Below are 21,634 nucleotides of genomic sequence, written 5' to 3' on the forward strand. Positions count from 1 at the left end.
TTTGGACTCCGTTTGATATGGATTTTCTGCGAAACAAAAAACATGCAACAAACAGGAACTGGCACTGGGCACTGGATCAATATGTTAGTCCCAAAAATAGTATAAAAAGTTGCCAAAAGTATGTAAAAGTTGTATAATATTGGCATGGAACAATCAAAAATTATAGATACGACAGAGACGTATCACACACAGACCACACTTACTGAATCGAGCAATTTTAGTAATTAAACAGAGCCAGTTGACGTAAACATTGCTCTAACAAAACACCAGCATTATAAACAAAGGCTAAGTACGCATAATTTTAACAAAGCCACCGCCACGCCGGCCTATGCCTCACTGATATAAGATGAGACGTCGATGACTTGTCATGGCGACATGCCACCATTGGTGGACTCCGCGTCCCCCCGGCTGAAGTCGACCGCATCCTCGTCCTCATCCTCGTCCTCGACGTAGCCCTCAAGGTTGTAGTACTCATAGTAGTAGCTGCGCCAGAGCTCGCGTTGGTACACCGCCGCCGATTCCTTGACAGACAGACTCTTCTCTACCTCGACCTCAGCCACGCGCAACTCCTCCTCCCGGCGCTCCTCGATCTCCACCGCCTCCTGCATCTCCAGCTCCCGCTCGGCGATCTTATGAGGAAGCAGGTGCTCCATGGCCCCTCCGCCTTTTTGCACGTGGGTTGCATGCTGGATTCCGAGGAGGCCTGGAATATCTTGGCATGGATGGCCTCGACCTGGGCCATGGCGACATCGGCGGCACGGACGGTAGCTCGAGCGCTCTCGGTGTTTGCAGCCACCGTCGCAGCAGCAGCTGCAACCGTCTCGGCTGCTGCAACTGCCCTGTCGGCTGCCACAGACGCCCTCTCGGTGGATGCGTCCGCGCTCAATGCGGATGCGGCGGTGCTCTCGGCGCAGGTGGCCACGCTCAGGGAGGACGTGGCCACCGTACGGGCCCTCAAGAAGTGTTTCCATGACGCCATTCTTTGCAAGAAGGGGTTGTGGGAATGGGGATCGGGGATTCGTGGATTCGGGGGTGACCGACACTAGAGCAGACGAAGCCGGTGAAACTTATGAAGACTTAAATAGACCCACGGATTTTCATCGCAAATGGTTCCTACAACAAACCATGTGAGATTTTGTTGATATTTTGTATTAGCTGTGAAAGACGAATTTGGAGTACAGTGGAACCGGATGGTGTTTTAAATGTATAAGAAAATTTGGAGAAGTAATACAACTGTCATGCCAAAATTTGGAAAATTCCGGGGGTCATTTGACCTTTTAAGACATTTAAGTGATTTTCTAGCCATTTAATGACTGTAATTCAAATTTGAAGTACATGTACGCGCAACAGCTAACCATAACGGTTTGAAAAGTCATCTTTGTATACTTGTGTGCGAGTTAATTCCATGTGCAGTAAGTTGGACGGAATTTTCAAACAAATTGGTGTCACTCTTGGACACAAAGCATCGAGTGCCATTGCATTTAAATTCCAAAAAAAATGATCAGAAATACATGAAACCTTGCTTCACGTAATGGCATGTCACGAAGATTGTGTGGTAAAAAAATTGGCCCTTTTGACGAAACTTTGGACACACACCCCTCACAAACCGGAGCAACTCAGTAGAAGGCTCGTGGTTCCGAGAAGGGCACAATGCATCTTTGATGATGAATCGGCCATAGCTTCCTCTTATGTGCTTCAAATTTTTTCTACAGTTCACGTGCACTAATACAACTGTCTTCTCAAAATTTGGAAAATTTCAGGGGTCATTTGACCTTTTTAAGACATTTAAGTGATTTTCTAGCCATTTAATGACCGTAATTCAAATTTGAACAACATCTACATGCAACAGCTAACCATAACAGTTTGAAAAGTTATATTTGTATACTTGTGTGCGAGTTAATTCCATGCATAGTAAATTGGACGGAATTTTCAAACATATTGGTGTCACGGCTTGGACATAAAGCATGGAGTGCCATTGCATTTAAATTTAAAAAAATTCAAAAATGATCAGAAACACATGAAACATTTGCTTGACGTAATGGTATGGCACGGAGATGGTGTGGTAAAAAAAATTGGCCTGTTGGACGAAAGTTTGGACACACACCCCTGACAAACCGGAGCAACTGATACGTCTCCATCGTATCTAATTTTCCAAACACTTTTGCCCTTGTTTTGGAATCTAACTTGCATGATTTGAATGGAACTAACCCGGACTGACGCTGTTTTCAGCAGAATTGCCATGGTGTTATTTTTGTGCATAAATAAAAGTTCTCGGAATGACCTAAAACTTCACGGAGAATATTTTTGGAATATATAAAAAATACTGGCGAAAGAATCAACACCAGGGGGCCCACACCCTGTCCACGAGGGTGGAGGGCGTGCCCACCCCCTGGGGCGCGCCCCCTGCCTCGTGGGCCCCCTGAGGCTCCACCGACCTCAACTCGAACTCTATATATTCACGCTCGGGGAGAAAAAAAATAAGAGAGAAGGATTCATCGCGTTTTACGATATGGAGCCACCGCCAAGCCCTAATCTCTCTCGGGAGGGCTGATCTGGAGTCCGTTCGGGGCTCCGAAGAGGGGAATCCGTCGCCGTCATCATCATCAACCATTCTCCATCACCAATTTCATGATGCTCACCGCGGTGCGTGAGTAATTCCATCGTAGGCTTGCTGGACGGTGATGGGTTGGATGAGATTTACCATGTAATCGAGTTAGTTTTGTTAGGGTTTAATCCCTAGTATCCATTATGTTCTAAGATTGATGTTGCTATGACTTTGCTATGCTTAATGCTTGTCACTAGGGCCCGAGTGCCATGATTTGAGATCTGAACCTATTATGTTTTCATGAATATATGTGAGTTCTTGATCCTATCTTGCAAGTCAATAGTCACCTACTATGTGTTATGATCTGGTAACTCCGAAGTGACAATAATCGGGACCACTCCCGGTGATGAACGTAGTTTGAGGAGTTCATGTATTCACTAAGTATTAATGCTTTGGACCGGTACTCTATTAAAAGGATGCCTTAATATCTCTTAGTTTCCAATAGGACCCCGCTGGCATGGGAGGGTAGGACAAAAGATGTCATGCAAGTTCTTTTCCATAAGCACGTATGACTATATTCGGAATACAAGCCTACATTACATTGATGAACTGGAGCTAGTTCTGTGTCACCCTATGTTACAACTGTTGCATGAGGAATCGCATCCAACATAATTATCCATCACTGATCCAATGCCTACAAGCTTTTCACATATTGATCTTTGCTTAGTTACTTTACCGTTGCCACTGTTACAATTACTACAAAACTGCTACTATTACTTTTTCCACCGTTACCGTTACTTCCATACTACTTTGCTACTAAATACTTTGCTGCAGATATTAAGTTTTCCAGGTGTGGTTGAATTGACAACTCAACTGCTAATACTTGAGAATATTCTTTGGCTCCCCTTATGTCGAATCAATAAATTTGGGTTGAATACTCTACCCTCGAAAACTGTTGCGATCCCCTATACTTGTGGGTTATCAAGACTATTTTCTGGCGCCGTTGCCGGGGAGCATAGATCTATTCTTTGAGTCACTTGGGATTTATATCTGTTGATCACTATGAGGAACTTGAAAGACGAAAAAACCAAGATTTATCCAAGTAAGAGGGGAGGTAAGGAACTGGCATCTAGCTCTGCACTTGATTCACCTTCTGTTATGAGTAAATTTGCGACACCTACACCTGCTATTGATTATGATAGGTCACATGTTATTGATGACGCCACTTCTGCTATGCATGATACTTATGATGAAACTACTTCTATGCTTGATAATACTGTGCCATTAGGTGAATTTCTTGATGAACAACTTGCTAGGGTTAGAGAGAATGAAATTATTGAAACTGATAATATTGATGAAAGTGATGATGAAGATTCTTCCCCTAGATATGAATTGCCTGATGTACCTGAGGGTTATGTTATGGATGAATAAACTGCTAGAGACTTTTTTGCTTGCAAAGATAGATATGATCTTAAGAAACTGTTAGCTAAGCTGAAAGAAAAGTCTCTGAATGCTAGAATGAAATAGGACCCTGCTTTTGCTACTTCACCTATCTGTGTTACTGATAAGGATTATGATTTCTCTGTTGATCCTGATATAATTACTTTGGTTGAATCTGATCCTTTTATGGCTATGAATCTGAAACTGTTGTGGCACATCTTACTAAATTGGATGATATAGCCACCCTGTTCACTAATGAGGAAAAAATTCGTTACTACTATACCTTAAGTTATTTCCGTTCTCATTAAAGGGTGATGCTAAAACATGGTTTAATTCTCTTTCTCCTGGTTGTGTGCGTAGTCCCCAGGATATGATTTATTACTTCTCTGCTAAATATTTCCCCGCTCATAAGAAACAAGCTGCCTTAAGGGAAATATATAATTTTGTGCAAATTGAAGAAGAGAGTCTCCCACAAGCTTGGGGGAGGCTTCTCCAATTACTTAATGCTTTGCTTGATCATCCTCTCAAGAAAAATGAAATACTTGATATCTTTTATAATGGACTAACCGATGCTTCCAGAGACCACCTGGATAGTTGTGTTGGTTGTGTTTTCAGGGAAAGAACTGTTGATCAAGCTGAATTGCTATTGAATAATATGTTGAGTAATGATAATAATTGAACACTTCCTGAACCAACTCCTAAAACGACTCTGAAGAAAAGGGGTATTCTATTTCTCAGTCCTGAAGATATGCAAGAGGCAAAGAAATCTATGAAAGAAAAAGGTATTAAAGCTGAAGATGTTAAGAATTTACCACCTATTGAAGAAATACATGGTCTTGATAACCCGACACAGGTAGTAAAGGTAAATTCTCTCTATAGATTTGATGAAGGTGATATCCCTCGTTATAAGTCTGCTAGCCAATGCTTAGATGAGTTCAATAATTTTATTGTTAAACAAGAAAACTTCAATGCTTATGTTGGTAGACAACTGAAACGTAATGCTTATTGTTGGGGAACGTAGTAATTTCAAAAATTTACCTACGCACACGCAAGATCATGGTGATGCATAGCAACAAGAGCGGAGAGTGTAGTCCACGTAACCTCGTAGACCGTAAGTGGAAGCGTTATGACAACGCGGTTGATGTAGTCGTACGTCTTCACGATCGACCGATCTTAGTACCGAAAGTACGGCACCTCCGCGATCTGCACACGTTCGGCTCGGTGACGTCCCACGAACTCATGATCCAGCAGAGTGTCGAGGGAGAGCTTCGTCAGCACGACGGCGTGATGATGGTGATGATGAAGCTACCGGCGCAGGGCTTCGCCTAAGCACTATGACGATATGATCGAGGTGGATTATGGTGGAGGGGGGTACCGCACACGGCTAAGAGATCAATGATCAACTTGTGTGTCTATGGGGTGCCCCCCTCCCCCGTATATAAAGGAGTGGAGGAGGGGGAGGGCCGGCCCTCTACTATGGCGCGCCCTGGGGAGTCCTACTCCCACCGGGAGTAGGATCCCCCCTTCCTAGTAGTAGGCACTACAAAAAAAATACACTTCCGTGATGATACGTGTTTGTCACAGTAGGTCACGTTTTTTGTCATGCATGTACATCCATGACAAATTTATGACAGAATCAAGATAGTCATACCTGTGTTGTCGTAGAAGTGTTCCATGGCATTACCAAAATTATCATCACGGAAGTGTCCACTTCCATGATGATAAATCACGCGTCACAGAAGTGCTTTCGTCAAGGGTGACCGACACGTGGCATCCACCGTAACAGAACGCCGTTAAGCTATCGGGTCCGGTTTTGGATCCGATAACCCGTTAACAGCCCCGACCAATGGGGATTTTCCACGTGTAAAATCATCATTGGCTGGAGGAAACACGTGTTAGCTCACCGTTGGGACAGATGTCATCCACTCATTGGACCCAAAGCGCCTATGATACGCCGACACGTGGCACGGCCCAACAGAGGCCCATTCATGTGAAAAGGCCGGCCCGTTTGACTTGGTCAAAAGGTGGCGGGCCGGCCCAAGGAAAGCCTGTTAACGGCCTGTTCACATATAGCCCATTTACAGCCCGCTATCCCAGGGCCCATTTACGGCCTATCCGAATTAGGCCAAGTAGCGTCATCTGGACCGTCCAATATAATTCCAGCCCGTTTTAACTTCCGGCCCATGTATGGCCCATGACGTCTTTCGGCCCATATGAGGCCCTTAGTAACCCTCGGCCCCTTAACGACCCGTGGTAAAACTGGCCCGTAATGAACAGTGTATCACTTTATACCCATTAACGGCCCATTATTCCGTTGGGCCGTTTCCAGCCCATGATATCTTTCAGCCTTCTCAGGGACCATTTATTCTTGGGCTCATTTCCAGCATTCGGTTACTTACGGCCATTACTGTCATTTTCTGCTTGTGGGCCAAATTCAGCCCGTGGTTACAGTCGGCCCGTTTGCGGCCCGTTAATACGTTGGGCCGTTTTCATGTCGAAAAAACCCGTTGGGCTATTTTCATAGAGTTATCAAATACGGCCAATAAACGGCCCGTTATTGTCCACGAATAGTATGGCCCGTGATTGGCGAAATGATGATACGCCCCGTAGAAGGCCCATGGATCCTACGGCCCGTAAGAGGCCCATGGATCATACAGCCCGTAGAAGGCCCATGGATTCTACGGCCCGTATAGAAGGCCAATGGATCCTATGGCCCGTAGAAGGCCCATGGATCATACGGCCCGCAGGAGGCCCGTGGTTACAACAGTCCATGTGTTGCCATGATTATTTTGGCCTAGTTTCCAAAAATAGGTTATTGTGGCCACTAGAAAACACAGAAAAAGAACTGCAGTGACTACAAGCAAACAACTAAACAAGACAATAAGGAAATAAATAAATAAGCAAGCAATTAACGCTAGCCTATTACCGCTATTACACATATTACATCCACTGGGCATCAAAGTTCGCCACCAGTGCAAATATAGGGAACAAAGCAGCATATTACATACACTGGCCGTCAAAATTGGCCACCAGTGCAAATAAACGCGGCAGCAAAACAAGAGCATAACTGAAACAACTTCATAAGAGCTCAAGAAACGTGGTATCCACCATGCTGGCAATAATCTTAGCAAGCTTATTAGCTTTGTCCTGTTTGGCGCTAAAATCCTCCAACGCTTGCTGTTGCACCAGAAAGTATGCATCTGAATGCTCCAGGGACTTCCGCAGTCCTTTTGCTTCTTGTCGCAGCATAGCTGATCGATGTCTTTCAGCTTGTAGTTGAGACTCAAGAAACCGAACTGATTCAGACAGTGAGTTTGAATAGCTTGTGCAAGCGGTAGTGGCCAGTAACTCCAACACTAAACCAAGACAGGACTTTGGGGTTGTCTCACTGTCTTCGAGATAGTCTTCCTTAGCTGTTTTATCAGCTTTGTTGGAGACCAATAAGGATGTGTCACTATCCTGAACCTTATCTGCATTACTTCCTTTACCATTGCTTAATAAGGTACTCTTCCCCAATATTCTGTCAGCATTCTAAAAGAAGAAACAAGCAGACACATAATAGTTTAGCATGTACTAGTATATGAAACTCATTTCTGTGAACCAGTTCATTAGTAAGGTGGACAGGATTAAACTACCAAGTCTTCTATTGCCAAGTACTAGTACATAATAAAAGCACCAAACAAACATATGTCTATGTCCTATGGTCACTGCATTGTCTTGCCAAATCAAAATAGAGACACGGTTCAAATCATACCAGTTCAAGACAAAGCAGCAGTGAAAGAATACAAAGCGTGGGAAACTACACGGCACAGCAAGATTTCAGATGGGTACCACGGGTCTACATGTACAACAACACTATTGGCTTTGTTGTGATGCTAGTAATGTGCATGATATGAGAAGTCAACTGTACACACAATTGAAATTGAAATCAACAGAGCTATTGATAAGAGCAAGCCTGTTAAAGAAACATGCGTGAACATACCTGCTGTGCCATTGAAGTTTCGATTGGATCCTTCAATTTAAAAATAAGTTTGTATGAGTAAATACAGTGAGAAAATCCACAGTCGGTGCGTCCCAATCGGGGGTCACCGCGGTATGGGCCGATGCCGCGTCCCAACCGCCCTTCTAGCTACAGCCCGACGTCCCAGGTAGTCCATCTTCCTTTCGGAGCCGACTTGCTCCATTGCCGCAGCTCCCCACGTAGCTCCATCTCCATGTTGATCTTTCTCTACTTCTACCGGCTTCTACTTGTGATGAGTTTATGTCTCATGAACTAGTGCTAGCACTATTATTCTAATCACACTTCTTCAATATCTTTGCCATCAGGGATGCTCAGCTCGATTTTAGTGGAACTGCACAAAAGCATCGTATGATCCGAGGGTGCCAGCCGTATTTCCTTCGACAGGTTCTACCTGGCCAGGAAATTAAATCCTGTTTAGGGTTTAGGGTTTGAGTCGTAGTGACCCCATCAGTAGTTTTTCTTTCGTACACGCTCTCACAACTTTTGTCTTTAGTTGTGAAGTAAATATTGGCTATGATCTGTGAATCATTGAGATGCATCAGCATGCGTGTTAGCTTTCCTTTGTATTTGATGGAATGTTGTAACGGGGCAACCTTGGAGTAGGAATGAAAATGGAGTGGAAAGTTTCCGTTTTTCTGAAGAAAAAATGGAAACGGAGAGAAACCAATGTTTCGTTTCGTTGGATCACGCCATCGAGCAAAACCAACATTTAAATCATGTCTGTCGCGTTCGTGTCTCACCCTCCTCCACGGCTCGACCCCACACGGTCGCTCGGCATGCCACTCATCGCAAACCGAGTATACGATAACTTCCCCACCTACTTGTCGATGGATCGCGCCATGGAGTACTAGTACTACTGGAAGAGATTGACGAGTTGGGGAGGACAGCTAGCTGTAGCACGGACTCCCAAGAACTTTTTACATGCATGTTGTGGCCGGCTATTGTGACCTTTGAACGCGGAGCAGTCGCGTGCACCAGGAAGCGGCGCGGGCGACGCTCTCTCGGTCGGCGCGCCGCTTCAATGCCGGCGCCAGTGAGAGGTCGCGTCCGCTCTGGCCGGGCATGAATACGACACTGACCGTTTCGGGCGGGAAGCATGCACGGGTCATGAAGAGGGTTCGGGTTGGTCAGGAGCGGCCGTGGCAGCGGTCCGGACGCCCGCAAACAAGAGATGTTGTACGTTAATATTGCCGCGTATATAATTAACAACGTAAATAATGTGCCAGTTGGACAAATATGATTGGAGATGGAGATGGAAATGGAATTTTACGTAAACACGCATATGCATGTCTATGTCTATGTGTGTGTGCGCGACGACTCTCGCGACCTGGAAGCGGGGGCGTGTTTTTGATCGAGTTTTCTTTCTTGGTACGTCAAAAAATTGTCCGCCAGTTTTCGTTTTTTTTCGGGAACGCGCGTATTCTATTTAAAACCACTACTATGGAGAGATTGTTTTACTCCATTATAGCCTCTTGTTTGATAGAGTTTCTCGCGTCTCGCTCTCTCACCCTCTCCATATCAAGACAAGATGACAATGTCCACACTATCTCTCTCCTCACCGGTGGTCACAGATCCGGCCGAATCCCGTCCGCTGCGGGAGTTGAGGAGGTGCAGCGTTGACGTTGTCGCCGTCGGCGATGGAGGAAGCCTATGCCCACCGTCCTCTCGGAGCCGGCGCTGGCGCGGACGAAGGTCCTTCGCGCCCTTGTTCGCTGCCGTCGTGTGGGCAGATCCTGTCCGCCCGCCTAAGCGGCATCTCGCCCACCTAAGGTATAACTTCTTGTCTGGTCCAGCTCCCCAGGTCGCTGCATGCGGGTTTTCTTCTATGCGACTACTCCCCAGCTCCCCATGTATAGTAGCTAGGGTTCGTCGGCTGGTCCAACATCACCTACTATTATAGAGGAAATGCCACTCGAAAAGTTGTCCTGATTTATGCCTCGGTGGAGGTATACATTTTGTTTCGACAAAAAGTACATGGTGGTTGTGCGGTCATTGTCCATATGCTCCTATTGCTGCTGCTAATCTAATACTATCATTGGTTAAATGAAGAAATGCTTTTTTTCTCGGCTATCCTGGTTTAGTTCCCATCAAGATAATCATGATGCTTCTGTTTGTTGGTGTACTTTTCATAATTCTTATTGACAATTGAGATGTCGTTGTTAATCTTGTAAAACAAAGTAACAACACTATATCCCTTTTTTTATATTTTTGGAAACAACGATGCGTATCTCCATACCCAGGCATGTCTTCCTCAATTTTAGTGGAACTGCACAAAATTGGATGGCCATTGTTGTTCCGCCTCACTGCCCTCTGCCACGTGGTTCTTCCTTCCTCGAGCTTGACTACTGAGAAGAAACAGACCACAGTGAGGATTTGTCGAACTTCATAGGTGCCTCATCCAAACTTGATGCCAAATGGATGATGCATCACCACGATGACCTATCGATGCTCATGGTTGCGCCTCATGGTTGCGTCGGCTGGTGAAGCTGATCGATTTTGAATGAAAAACAGGCTATCTTCCATCAGTGCTCTTTGCTTGTTACCCACAAATATGATATCGTTCGTCAGTTCACCTTGGTTGCATTGGAGACGCAGTCGTCTTTCACGTTGGTGCAATTTTATCACACAATTGGCTATGAACCAAATGTTTCCTCGAAGAAGGATCGACGTTGGTACTAAGTGCATAAGTTTTGTATTGATTTCTAAGCCTTCTCACAACTTTGTCTCCAGCTCCCTTGTAATTTTCTTTGTCCAGCTATTAACTTTGATTAAAAAATGGTGTGGACTAAAAACCCGGATGGATGTAGTAGCCCTCCATTTTTATTTACTCCGCATATTAGATTTGACTGAAGTCAAACTCTGTAAAGTTTGACCAAGTTTAGGCCGAACACAACAAACCATAATTATTAGAGAGGGAAAACTGTACATACTCTCAAACCTTTCCGGTAATTGAAATTAAAATTCTTTATTTGTACACACTCTCACACGTTTTCGATAATTTGGTGCATGTGTGGTTGTTCACTTAAGGGAGGATAGTGTACCGCACGTGAAGGATAGGAAGTGCGACCAGGACGTGTGGATCGTTAGTTCATCGGAAGTACTCCCTCCGTTCCTAAATATTTGTCTTTCAAGTGGTTTGCAATGGACTTCCACATACGGATGTATATAGACATTTTTTACAGTGTTGATTCACTCATTTTGCTCCGTATGTAGTCATTTGTTGAAATCTCTAGAAAGACAAATATTTAGGAACAAAGGGAGTAGTAGTTTTCTTCACTGGTACATTAAATAAAGAGTTTCGTTTCGTACTTACACAATTTAAAACGATTGTTATGGAGAGAATAAGAAAACCACTCCACTATATATTAGTGGTATACACGAGTACTATATGGACGCAGCTTCATTGACTTTAGTGCACCTGCCTTTGGGTTTATGACAGGTGGGCCCAAAATGTGGCTGGCCCACCTGTCATACAGCCAAAAGCAGGTGTAGTTAAGGCACCGGAGCTCAGTCCGTACTACAGTATATATATAAGCTGGAGCCTCAGCGCTTGTTCGCTAGGGTTTGCACTCTCCACACTCTCGCCGCACTACATATATATATATATATATATATATATATATATATATATATATATACACACGCTGGAGGCTCAGCGTTCCTTTGCTAGGGTTTGCTATATTCACTGTCTCTCACCCTCTTCACCAGATCTAAACAAGACTGCGTTGTGGCCTTTGTCTCTCTCACCCCCCTCACAGACAGCTGGCGAAGGAGGCGTCCGGATCCCGTCGCACCGGGAAGGGGAGCAGGTGCAGCGTTCACTCTATCGCCTTCGGCGAGGGAGGCAATCCACTGCCGGCTGCGGTTTTCTCTTTCACCCAGCGCCTGTGCGGGAGGGCCACTGACCCCTTCTTCCTTGCTGCCGTACGTGGTGTGAGCAGATCCGACCTCCCGCCGCACGCCTTGCCACATCCCGACGACCCTAAGGTATAAGTTTCTTTGAAACCGTCATTTGTCTAGCTGCATGCTGATCTTTTTTGATTCTGTAGTCGAATCTAGGTCTTGGTTCAAAGAGGAAAGAAGGGTGCGGTGGGGTGGAGCATGAATCTAGTACATGGTTCAATGAGGAAAGGAGGGAGGGAAAGTAGTATAGACTAGCTATCCAGCCGCTTTGTTGGTCGAAAAGGGAAAAAGGGGGTAACCCAGTACACACATCTGTAAGGAACCCAACTCTTTGTTGAAAAGGGAAAGAAACTGGGGGGTCGGGTAGTTTGTGCAGGACTAGATTTGCTGCCCTCACATCGGAAAAAGTTTCAAAGAGATCAAATATGGGACCAACGCAGATATGCTGCTTGGCTACATACTCTGCATCACCCATTTATACGTGTGGACGCACATGGTGCTGGCATGTCCCATGTCCCATCCACATGATCGTGCAGTGTGTTTTGAGATGTTGTGCTACTTGTATTGGTACTGTTTTAAATAAATGTTGAATTGAAGCTATTGTATTTTAAGCAATGCCAGTCTCAGAATTAACTACTGAACTATTTTAAGAGAATTTCTCTGTTAATATGAATCAATGCAACCGTTTTAGAAATGCTACTGTCCTATACTTTGTTTTCCACCAAGATAAGGGAGATGCTTCTTTTTGTGGCCGCATGTTTCATCCTCCTTTATTGGCAGTAATTGTTTCCTTTTTTGCCTCTGTTAAATCAGGGATATCTATTCAACTTGTTGCTATAGCAAACTTAAATTTCTCACCGGCGACTTTACTTGATTTCAGAGTAACTGCACAAAACGGGATTGGATTTCCTATTCGTGTTGGCAGATTCGTACGTGATCTTGTGTGCGTCATGACAGGTTGGTACTTGCCTTCATCCACATGATCGTGCAGTGTGTTTTGAGATGTTGTGCTACTTGTATTGGTACTGTTTTAAGTAAATGTTGAATTGAAGCTATTGTATTGCTGTCTTTTCCCATTAAGTAGTGAACAAAAATGGGACCAACCCAGACATTATGCTTGTTGCTTTGTTAAAACAAACTCTGCATCACCCCCTTTATAAGTAGATGGAAGCACATGTTGTTGTTGCGCCCACTCTCCCCTGGAACTGTTTATGCTTTTTGTTAATCTAATGCCGCTGGTAAAATTAAGCAATGCCACTCACAGAATTAACTACTGAATCTTATTTCAAAACTGCAACACTTGTTAGGGATTGGCGGGATTACCATTTTTGTGGCCGCATGTTTCATCCTCCTTTGTTGGCCAGTAATTGATTCCTTTTTTGCCTCTGTTAAAACAGGGATATCTATTCAACTTGTTGCTATTGCGACATTTTGCTTCGCTTAATTTTGGTGGAACTGCACAAAATGAGACCGGATTTCCATATATGTGTTGAGATCTCTTTTAGATCCACCTCAGGCGTTGTTTCAAATCTTGGTCTTGAAAGGTCAGTACCTACTTTCCTCAGAATTAACTACTGAATCTTAGTTTAAAACTGCAACACTTGTTAGGTATCGGCCGGAGTACATGTTTAAGAAATGTATTGTTCAGATAATTTCTCTGTTATTATATATCAGTTATGTAACACCCCCAGTGTCATGCTACAGTAATCCCCTATTAATGATGACAAGTCATCAATGTTACTGCTGCTTATCTCACTTTGATTCAAAGCCGATTCGAATCCAAATTTAAAATAAAGTCAAAATTCAAATTTGCCAAACATGCAAACTAAAATGTTCAAAGGGTGGAAAATAATCCATGGATATTTTTCATGTTGGAACCAACCTCTTTTGAATTCCCAAAGTGCCCCTGGAAATTATTTAGTGGTCCAACAACTTTTAAAATTGGTCTTTCCAATTTCTAAAATTGGTTAGACAACTTATTTTGGCCTCAAACTTTTTGTGACTCCTATAAATAATGTGCTTGATTTATGTCACAAGTTTCATGTTGAATAAAACTCATTTGGTATTAAATTAAAATGTGTAACAGTGGTGAAATGAATAAGCAAAAAAGTAAAAAGAGGAAAAGACTAAAATCCTACCGTGTCTTCGGGCCATATGTGACCACAGTGCACATGGCCCAGCCCACCACACCCTTTTCCCCTTCTTCTGTTCCTCTGTACAGAGAGGAGACAGGGGCCATGGCGTGGCACGCATCCACCCCCACCATGGCAGCTATCGTCGTCGTGTCGAGCATCCCGCGGTCCTCCTAGTGGATAAGAACATCGCGCGCAACCCCGCTGAACCCTAGCCACTCCCCCTCTCCATCGTCTCCCACAATTGATCCTGAGCTCCGCTGTGCGCATCCATGGCCGCGCCGCCTTCGTAGCCGCGAGTGTCATCCTCCCTGCACCGCGATAAGCCATCTAGGTGGTTCCCCTCGTCGTCCTCAACCTCTTCCATGAAGATCCCGACCAGAGACGCATCGAGGCGACGCATCGGTCCCCTTCTTCAACCTCGGCTCCGACGGCCCCTGCCACTGTCTCGCCGTCGTCCCGCGCTCCGGCAAGCGCCCGACCCGTCTCGAGCTCACCTCGACCTCCCCTTTGTGAGCCTCGTCCGACCCCCCTCCTTTCCCCACTCGATTCGACACCTTAAGCCGCCCCCCACTACCATGACCGGAGCTCCCCTCCGCGAGCTCTTGACTGCGCCCGCGCGCCCTGCTCTACGCACGCCCTGCTGCACGCACGCCCCACCGCCTTCGTCCACCACCACTACCGCGCTGCTGCCTGCTTACTGCTGCCGCTGTAGGCCGTCGGCGCGAGCGCCGCCCCCTGCTCGTCACCGCCTAGGGCCGCTCCAGCCGACCGTGCCACCGGCTCGCCCTTCCGCCTGCGGCCGCTTGCCTCCTGCCGGCGCCCGAGCGCTGTTGCAGCCCGCCGATACCTGCGCCCCGCCTCCGCCTGCCTCTGCCGCCTGCTCCACCTCGCCCCTCCGCGCTGCCTCCGGCCACCGGCCTCCCGCTCGTCCGGCCGGCCGCGCCGTGGCCGCTGGCGCGTGCACGACCATGGTCGAGCGGCTGAATGTGTGGCCTTGTGCCACTGCCGCGTGGGCCACCCCCCCTCACAAATTAGTTAGGACTAATTTTTAGGATTAGTTTTAACCCTAACTAGTCAGTGACATGTGGGTCCTGCTGTTAGAATTAAAGTGTTAAAATAAATTAGGTTTGCCTAAGACAATGACACATGGGACCCACTTGCACTGTTCATCTGTTGACTAGTCAAATATTGACTGGGTCAACTCTGCTCACTGACCCCACATGTCATCCTCTGGTACACTTCTGTGTACACAGATCTGGGTGCACCTAGCGTTTTAATCTTTATTTTCGAATTAAGAGTAACTTCAGAATATTGTTTAAAACTTTGAAAATTCATAGAAATTAAACCGTAACTCCGATGAAAATGTTTTCTACATGAAAGTTGCTCAGAAAAATCCATCGAATCCGAATATGTGGTCCGTTCATCTGTCACATGCCCCTAGAATGCTGAACATGGAACTTTCCTCCTCTGGTCATCTGTCTGACACAGGTCCGGAACCGGGAAAACATTCCGGTTGACTTCCCCCTTCGCCGGTATCGTGTAGCACCGCGTATTACCATGTTATGCTTTATGATGCTTTGTTTTCTTTATATTTATTGTTTCTTCCCCCTCTTCTCTTCGATAGACCCCGAGACCAATGCCGACGCCACTGTGATCGACTACGTCTCCGACGACCCTTCTTCCTTTACAGCAGAGCGTCCAGGCAAGCCCCCCCCTTTGATCATCTCGATATCGCCCATTCCATTCTCTCATGCTTGCATTAGATTTTGCTATTGTTATTGTTTGCTCCTATTCTGATGCATAGCCTGCTTTTGTATCTGCTGTTGTACCTTACCTGCTTATCCTTAACTGCTTAGTATAGGTTGGTTAGTGATCCATCAGTGACCCCACCTTGTCCTTGTTGCCCCTGCTTCATCATTGAAGACCCGATCAACGGGATCGAAGACCAGGCCCCGGCACCGCACATCACTTTCCCCTTAGTTGCTCGACACTACTGGGTTACTATCGAGTGCCGAGGGTGAGACCTCTACAACACTTCTGATGTTAACCCTGTAGTGTAGCTATTCGGTCGTGGTCATCGAGGGTGATTCCGCCTTAACCACTTCTGATACGACTCTGTCGTGCAACCCCTCAAGTGTGAACCTCGGGGGTGGTTCCTCTTACATTCACCTTGTAGATTACATCGAGTGGAATTCACCGGGGGTGATTCCTCGGGTTTTCCCCTTTATGTTTGGACACACGGATACTTGGACTTTACAACTGTTACTTGGAAAGGCGGGTCGACCCTGAGGGGTACCCGCGAGTGATGTGGAGACGGGTTGACCTGGAGGGTGCCCGCGAGATAATTACGAGGCCTATTTCCCTGGTTCACCCTATTTCTTGTATTCCACCAGTCCCGGAGCAGGCAAAACACTAAGTCCCTCCGGTCAGGTGTAAGCAGCTAGATTTGATCAAACATTGCCATCGGATTAGTACAATCAAGCAAGGCAAGTCTGACATCCTCAAGCTGTAATTCTCTCCAAACTTGCTTGACCTTCTTGCATTTTAGGAACAGGTGGCCACCATCCTCATCTAGTCTCATGCACACAGGGCATTTTGTGTCAAGATCAACATGTTTCCTCTTTATGTTCATACGCAGTGGAAGAGAAGTTTTTGCTAGCCGCCAAAGGAACATTCTAACTTTAGGTGGAAGGTTCAGGCTCCAGAATCTATTCCATCTCTGCGAGACAATTGGCACCGACATAGATGAACTAGTATCTCTGTGGTGAATTTCCCCCCTCAACCTGATCCCCAAGTGATACGCAGATTTCATAGTTTTTGCAAAGCGAACTGATACCTTCTCTAACCTAAGAACTGCAGAAAATTAGCAAAAGTGAGCCACCAAATTCTATATGGAAGTGTAGAAATTAAGACATCAAATGCTTAAACAAAGTAGGTGGAGTTTTTTTTAACACATCAGCATTTGAACTTCTAGTAGTTCTTGTCCTCAGAACAAAGTACCTTCATTTTTAACCACCGCAAATAAACTCTTAAATACTTATGGCAAGTATATTAGAACTGATGTATCCTTTTTCTAGCTATTGAATTGGTAACCACCACAAATAAACTCTTAACTACTTATGACAAGTATTTTTGAATTGATTTATCTTCTTTCTAGTGACTGAATTGCTATACCACAGTACTGCATCCTTGGAAGTGAAATACCAACATCATTGGTTGTGTAAAAACACTCAAAAGAATTGCTTGTCGTACTGTATTTCATAGTACCAATTGTAATGAACTTAACTAATTTCGCACTGGAATTTAATACTTCATACATACACGTTAAGTAACGCAAACATAGAAAACTCAAAATTTCTGCAGTCTATAAAATATAGGAAACCCCAAATTTTCTAACGAGTGCACTTGCGTGGAGTTACCTACTGAACTTCTAAGCTGACATTGGTTCTCAGGTTTTCTTTACACAACCAATTTCCCGTTTTTTTAATAAGCGAACTGATGGAAACTTGATGGTGCACTTCTGTATTTTGTTCAAGGTGAACAGATGCACTTGCAAAGTTGACTTATTATGTTCCTTTTTCATACTGAATTGATGTTTGTTCACAAAATGAAAAGATTAATGGTGTGAACATTCAGTACATTTGTACCTTCGTGAGCGCCGTAGTAGAACTGACATGATAAGTTAAGTTATAGTGATCCATCGATAATAGGTCAAACCCTCCTTATGCTTGAGTGCACTAGAACTGACAACAAACCGATGCTCTACCAAAAGTTCAACCAGGCCAAAATTCGAAACTGGCCAAACCAATAGTTGACAGGCAACACTACATTCTTCTCTACTATCTACTATCAGTTCAAGAGTCGAGATGGACAGAGTTCATTGAGTCTGCACTATCCGTTCACAGAAGCTACAGAGCCTGGAGAGAGTCTCAAATATCAGTTCACAGAAACTACAGATCATAGCAATAATGATCTATAATCATTTTTTCATCCATTAGCTTGTTTGTGTCCATGTTGTAGGGAGGGAGTAGCAACATTGCATCATGGCAGCTGCTGAAACCAGATCATGGTTGTGGGAGGAGGAGGGGTGGAGGGACGACAACCGGCGATGGAAGCGGGGCGGAGGTTCTCGGCTGCGGTTGATGGATCGCACGGGGGCGCCGGGCTGGCGGCGGATGTACAAGAAGAACTAGAGAAATATGGCAGATCAAATACGGTATAAAAGTGCAGATCAAACGGTTTGTCGGATGGGGTCAATGTACAAATTCATGTAAAAAGAAGCAAGCATGTTCATGTTCAGTAACATTAGAAGTTACCAAACAAACCTAAAAAGATTTCTGTACTTTGAAATACTTCATTTTTACTTCCCAAATAGTTCATTTGTTTTGAAATATGAACTTCTACATTTATTTCCTTAGAACTTGTTATCTTTTTCCTGTGAATTCCATTGGGTTTTTGTGTTTCATTATTTTTGTTTATCTTGTTTTCTATTTTGTATGAACTTATAGGGTTATACATGTTGAACTTATAGACTAGCGGTGCTCGGAGGCAGGGGGTAGGCGGCGGCACGCTGGACTACGCCGGACATTTTTTCTACACTAGATAGTGTAGACATGCTGCCAAGGTCTCACACATGTTTTGCTAGAACAAGTTGAACTAAATATCTTTCATTTTGAACTTTGAAAGAAGCTACAACTTTCTGTTGCCCAAATGTGTATATAATTTCAAGTTTTCCAAGAACATACCTTCTGTTCTTGTTTGTTGACGGGCACGCCGCCCCTACTTCTGTGGACTGATGGCGCCGACGAAGTGGAGCTGAAGGAGCGAGGATCACGAGCAACCTATGGACTGAAACTCACTGCGAATGGTTTGACACCAACGACATGTTTGGAAGGGCAATGACAGTCAACATCTTATAGCCCCCTATTTTAATAAAATAGCTGAACTTATTAGCAATAAAATAGCTGAACTTACATGAATTGATGGAGTAAACAGTAAGACATTTTTGGATTTCCTGCACTCCATCAATTGATTGAAAACATAGTAGGTTCATTTTAGCAAGTCAAGATTCAGAAACTAAATCAATCAGAGCACACAAATGTAATCTTCAACAGCCATCATCAAACTAAACTTGATTTGCAAGAAATTAGAACAAATAGAGGACAACCGAGCGGCAAGCAGAGAGCCTCCTTAAGAAATAGGGGTTGAAGGGGGTGGCGGTGGACATCCAGAACTAGAGGATCCTGAAGGACTCAAATATTATTATTAGCTCATTATAGTAATCCTAAGCAGTTGGTCTTTTTAGTACTCCGCAAGGTGCCACATCTGTACTAACTATAGCAATGTATTCGTACTGCCCAAAAACACACCTCCAAGATGAACCAAAGGGGAGCTCAATCACCTGCAAGATGAACTGAGAATGCCGACTAAGGTAACCTGAATAATCACGAGATGTTGAACTAAATATACACAAGAGAAGGAGATGAACATACAGGGGGAGGTGGGGAAAAGCGGGCACCTCCCGAGCTGCGGCGTCGAACGACTTAGCGCTGTGTTGCTGAACGACCTGGGGTAGCGGCTGTGAACAACCGGGGCACTACAGCGATAGAGCCCCACCAGCGGGAGGAGGTAGCCATCAATCATCTTTCAGGAGAGCAGCACCAACCACTTCAACGCATCTTTTTTACATGTCATACCGTCTACTATTCCTTGCTAAGGTGCATGATAATGACTAGCCATTTCCCGGATGCAGAATCTTGTGAAGTGTTTAACAGACAATAATTCAGAATTCTTTTACAGTGCCTGATTGTGACCTTCTCCCTACAAAGGAAGATGCAGTCAAATTTTCCCACACTTCTCAATCAACAACAGCAGACATGAAACAAACAGTACAAATTTATCCTTAACCCAAGGAAATCAAGTAAGGAACTAAGTCAAACATCTTTAAGTTTGACTAACCCTCTCTATATTAGCATCTAGATCAGAAAAGCAAAAAACAATACCTGCACAATTTCACTTAGATCATCCTCCCTGTGCAACACCTCATATGCCTTCATTCTAATAGCAATGAAGTCTGAATCAAACTTCTTGTAGGAATCAAGTGCCTACAATGATGAGGTCACATGACATCAATACTGGAGTCACTAGGGGGACATATGAGAAGCAAGACATCAGGAGGGATCTAAGATACAAATGAGCATTGTGGTAGATGAACATGAGCGCAACACGAATGTAACAAAAGGGAACCCAACCAACGCATCACATAAGAGATAGTTGGGATATAACCTGCGAGTATTTGAGTAGGAAATGAGCCAATTCACTGATGGGAAATGCTTCCTTTGAGCAAGCTTTTTATTTAATCCTCAGGAGACCTACAAACAACAAGCACAAAAAAACATGTCATCTGCCATGCGTTCCTTCAAGCAGTGCACACGCACAATGGGAATGAGCAAACAACACACACAAAAATCATGTACGGCGAGCGAGGCTGCTTGCAAGGTCAAGCTCGACGAGGTCGATGATTCTCCAACCGTGTGTATGGGCGAGAAAGCGACATGAACGAAGGGGAACTGGGCATTTCGGAGGGGCAGAGGCCTGCATGTTTTGAACTGCTACACGTCTATTCAAGCAACCGAGCAGCACAGGAGGGAGCTGGCCGCGGCTGGAGTGCGGGGCGCGTGGCAGGTCTCCGGTCATCGGAGGGGCATGCGCGACGCGGGGCTGGTCACTGGAGGGAGCGCGTGGCATTCGTAACCGGGCCAGTGGGTTGGGGCGGGTGAATCCCTGGGCCACAGTGGTTTTAGTGCAGGAGCTAGGCGTCCATGGGGGAGCCGGCGGTCGGCAAGGCATTGAACGGCCTGGGGTTGAGGCGTTGAATTGCCTGTACGCGACAGCGGAGCGATAGCGGCGGGTCGATCTAGTGCAGGATGACAGCGGCGGCGCCGGCTGGTTTTTGGGGCTGTGGCGGGATCTGGGGAGGGGCGCCAGCCGCGGCAGAAGGTTGGGGGCGGCCGTCGTGGCGGGAGGTGGGCGCGGCCATCAGGGCGGGAGGTGGGGGCGGCCGTCGGGGCGGGAGGTGGGTGCGGCCGTTGCGGCGGGAGTTGGGCGCGGCGAGTCGCCGGCAGGTGGAGGAAGGAGGCGGCGCAGTGGAAGAGGAGTGGGGATCAAGAGGGAGGTGGGTGGGTTGGGTGTGTGTGTTTTTGCGGTCGGTACCGGTTCGGGCTGGTGGGCTGGATTCGTGAGATTGTGTCACGCGTCGCGCCTTATAGGTCCCGATAGTAACAAAATATTATTCTGTTACTAGTAACAGAATAGTCCAGCCTTATATATATATATATATATATATATATATATATAGGGAAAATCCATCCTATCACTAGTGGTAGTTACCCCATATGTCTCATATACTACCATGTGGTACTATATATACTATTTTATTATTTTAAATATATTCATATACTATATCTAAGATATCTGAAAGTAAGTTTCATAAAAAAAATTGCATATGAACTCATAGTTTTTGTTATATTTATGAAATACGTATATATTTATGCTAAAAGAGAGCATACTCAAAACATGGTACATAATATC

At 45.2% G+C, this 21,634-nt stretch overlaps 1 long non-coding RNA gene across 11 annotated transcripts; it reads right to left on the bottom strand.

Moving 5' to 3' along the window:
* Positions 1–7,456: 7,456 nt before the first annotated feature.
* LOC123097444 (uncharacterized) lies at positions 7,457–21,260 on the bottom strand. Of its 11 annotated transcripts, none has more exons than XR_006447201.1 (7): positions 20,508–21,260; positions 20,330–20,415; positions 20,047–20,148; positions 19,563–19,864; positions 19,019–19,445; positions 18,790–18,902; positions 16,238–16,897 (listed from the first exon to the last, which is right to left on the bottom strand). It is a non-coding gene; the product is annotated as an uncharacterized lncRNA (long non-coding RNA). The 11 variants fall into 11 exon arrangements; XR_006447198.1 differs by having other exon boundaries at positions 16,239–16,897; positions 19,537–19,864; XR_006447204.1 differs by having other exon boundaries at positions 16,240–16,897; positions 18,790–18,967; positions 19,414–19,457; positions 19,537–19,864.
* Positions 21,261–21,634: the final 374 nt, after the last annotated feature.

The sequence above is a fragment of the Triticum aestivum genome, chromosome 4D (genome assembly GCF_018294505.1).
Source record: "Triticum aestivum cultivar Chinese Spring chromosome 4D, IWGSC CS RefSeq v2.1, whole genome shotgun sequence".
Lineage (NCBI taxonomy): Eukaryota > Viridiplantae > Streptophyta > Magnoliopsida > Poales > Poaceae > Triticum > Triticum aestivum.